The 3,479-nt window shown below is 43.7% G+C and overlaps 1 protein-coding gene across 2 annotated transcripts in view; it reads left to right on the top strand.

The window, feature by feature from the left end:
• klf8 (Kruppel like factor 8) overlaps positions 1–3,479 on the top strand; it is a 56,901-nt gene that overhangs the window by 21,871 nt on the left and 31,551 nt on the right. The window lies entirely within an intron of this gene.

Genomic DNA, 3,479 nt, shown 5'->3' with positions numbered 1-3,479 from the left:
TGCAGGATGCAGTGGTATTGTGCCACCTTACCTCCACACTGGGCAACCTTCTGAGAAACTAGAGTGGTTAGGCCCGCTTTCCTCCCAATCATGGCAGGCGCTCCATCTGTTGTTATCCCGGCCATTTTCTCCCACCTCAAACCATTCTTATCCAGGACTCTCTCAACCGCTGCAAACAAATCCTCGCTTTTAGTCGTGCCACACAATGTCTCAACTCCAGCAAGCTCCTCTGTTATTTCCATATTTTCACGGACACCCTGTATGAAAAGCAAAAGCTGAGCTGAGTCCAAAATGTCTGTACTTTCATCGCACGCTAATGAAAAGGCAACAAATTCAGCAGCCTTTGCTTTGAATTGATCCTTAACGTCCTGGGCCATGTCCTCAATGCGATGAGTCACTGTATTCCATGAGAGGCTGATCTGGGAGAAAGCTCTTGCCTGAGCGGGACACACTAGCTTTGCAGCCATGGATAAGCATTCTTTAACAGAGTCCCCTGTAGAAAATGAACGTCCACTCCTGGCAATTAGAGCTGAAATCTCATAGCTGGCCTGTGTTGTGCTTTCCTGGGCTGACGAGGGTCATGTGAGCGTGTTTTGTTGTGAGCGAAGTTTAGCTAACAACTCTTGGCTCTTTGTCTTCCATGCCTCGCCTTTGAACCTTGAGAATGCTGCATGCCTCGTTTCATAGTGCCGGCGGATATTGTACTCTTTTAGCACAGCGACAGACTGACCGCAAATTAAGCAGACCGCCTTAGAATTAATATCCGTAAAAAAATATTCTTCCTCCCAGGTTCGTTTAAAATGCCTTTTGTCTGTGTGCCACTGTCTACTGCTCTCCATGTTGCTTGCTACTGCTCAGTTCTTCGTGTTGTTGTTGTTCTTCTCCTTGTTTTATTGGCGGGTTGCGAGCTGAGCTGGGAGCTGCTTGACCTGACAACTGGGGTGGCATAATAAATTGTGGGGGGCCAAGAAATGACCCCGCGGGCCCCACTTTGGGCACCCCTGCTCCAACAGCATCCATGCAAATCTGCATCCAGAAAAGCAGCAGTTTTATCATAGTTGCTCTTAGTATTGGCACACCCCAGCTACTGTACTTTGACAGCTTATTTTATCAGTATGACACATCCATTGTTTTGTACTAATCCCTTGTCATTGTGGTTTAGTGGCATGCACCTAGCTCCTCCAAAACTGCTTTTACCACTACTACATTTATCAAGGGCTGTTTTTAATACGGCTGATTATTTTTCCTTTTAGTTCATTATATATCAAAACATATTTTAGTGCTTATATATTTTCTCACAGTTGCAGTTACTTTGCAGATGAAAGAGTTCACAGGCAAATCTAAGCTCAAAAGGTCTGTGGAGGAGCTGCAACATTAAAATGCTGCCTAATGTTCAAGAGCTTAGTGATTCAAATCATTAAATTACTACTTTTATTTAAGTAAAGATTTGAATATTTTCCTTTGCAATGTATAATGTAAATACTCACTGATCAGTTGAGTCACATTGGGTTATACTGTACTACAGAGTAAGTGTTACTTCCTAGAGGCATAAGGACAGCTCCTTGTTGAGATTTTACTGCGCATAGCACTATATTTCCCATTAAGTAGTAGGGTGCACAGTGGGTGCAGGGTTGCTGTTGCAGACAGGAAGTAGAGAACATGTTTTGAGAGTCTGTTGCACCTTTTTTGTTAAGGCTTGCTCACACTGAATGCCATGATTGATGCTAATTCATGCTGGATCATCCCGTTGATCAGCATAAATGTCCTGTAGTGTGTGCAGGTTTAACCATCCGCATCAGGGAGCCCAAAAAGATGTTTCCACTTGTGTTTGATCATATTAAGTGTATATTCAAGGCCTATGTACTTAATGGGACACAGCTCAGGTGCTGATTGCAGTGTTGGTTTTCTTTTTAAAACTGCAACTGAAAAATTCTATGGTATCATGGTGGTGTAGTGGCATGTTCTCCCTGTGCCTGGGTGGGTTCAATCCTGGTGCTCCTGCTTCCTTCCACAGTCCAAAGACATGCAGCTTAGGTTGATTGGTGACTCTAAACTGCCCATATGAGTGAGTGTGGGTGTGTGTGGTTGTCTGTCTCTAAGTGTCAGTCCTGTGATAGACTGGCTACCTGTCCATGGTGTACCTCACCTCTCGCCCAGTGTCAGCTGGGATTGGCTCTAGCCCCCCACCACAACCCTATTCAGGAGTAATATAGATAATGGATGGATGGATAAAAAATTCCACTGAAATGGCAGCTGCGATCACATTCACATCAGCAACAACTGAGCTCAGAGGGAAAGAAATAAGGAAGAACTAGTAGGGAAGTTACAGTTTTTTAACAACTTCCACTCACATCATTCAGTAGTGTTCAAACTGTGGGTCAGGACTAGGACAGACATTCATTAACAGCCTCATCAAGGTGTGTTATACTTACATGTAATGTTCCCTTCCATGTTCATGACATTGCCGTGATCACTATTGTGAGCAATTTAAACATGTTATTAAATGTTTACTGACCAGAAAGACAATCAGTGTTGATTAATTTCAGCAGGCTGAAAGGTGAATGTACCCTTTTATAACAACTTCATTCATGCTTGGTATCAAACATAAATACTGGTTATGTTATTGGTGCCAAAACCTGGATACTGTATTGTCAGAATTCACACATTACAAATGATAACCGGCATTACACCTCCCTAAATCTTTAGGTCAAACTGTAATGGGATTCAGAGGAAATCTTCTTCTGCAGTGTTTTAGTTGTAGAAGTACTGATAATTCTCTGAGTGATACAAATGTTAAACATGAGAAAGAAACAGGACGTAGAGAAAATTGGACAAAAAGATAGAAGGGGTGTGTCTATTACTACAAGTGTGTGTGTTGAGTCCCTCACCCACACTACCCACACCCTCCCTCTTTCTGTGTGTGTGTGTGCCTTGCTCGGCTTCCAGAAAAGGGTGTGTCCGCCTGCCTGCCGCTGAAAGGGAGGGAGGGGTCAGTTCATGACTACTCCTCCCTGCTCTCTTTCTGTGTCTCTGTTATTTCTCTTTCACTCTCATTCCCTCAGTGGCAGGCTCAGGATTAGGCCTTTGTCTCTCTGCCTCGCGAAATTTCTTTTTTAAACAGACTGTGTGTTTTTACACCACCTTCTGGCAGATTTTTCAGAGGGGGGTTTCTTTAGCTGGCTTTCAGAGCCAAGGTAATGCTTGTAGTCGTGTTTTTTTTTACCTCCAAACTCTAGCATGCAATTTCCTTTCTTGCTTCCTCTCCTACCTGTCTTCCTCGACCACTCTCTTTCTTTCCTTTTCTCTTGCTTACTTCTTGTTCCCCCCCACCCACTTCACTTCAAATTGCATCTTCAAGTCCTTTAAGAAATCTCCTCCTTTCACTCTCTCCCTCTGGCCTGGAAGTTGTCTTTTTTTAAATACCTTGTTCTCACCCTTTCCTCCCCCTCTTCCCCTGTTTTCCTCTGCCATTTTCCCCA

This window comes from Monopterus albus, unplaced genomic scaffold, assembly GCF_001952655.1.
Source record: "Monopterus albus unplaced genomic scaffold, M_albus_1.0 scaffold38.1, whole genome shotgun sequence".
NCBI lineage: Eukaryota > Metazoa > Chordata > Actinopteri > Synbranchiformes > Synbranchidae > Monopterus > Monopterus albus.
This window is presented reverse-complemented; position numbering and strand designations above follow the sequence as displayed.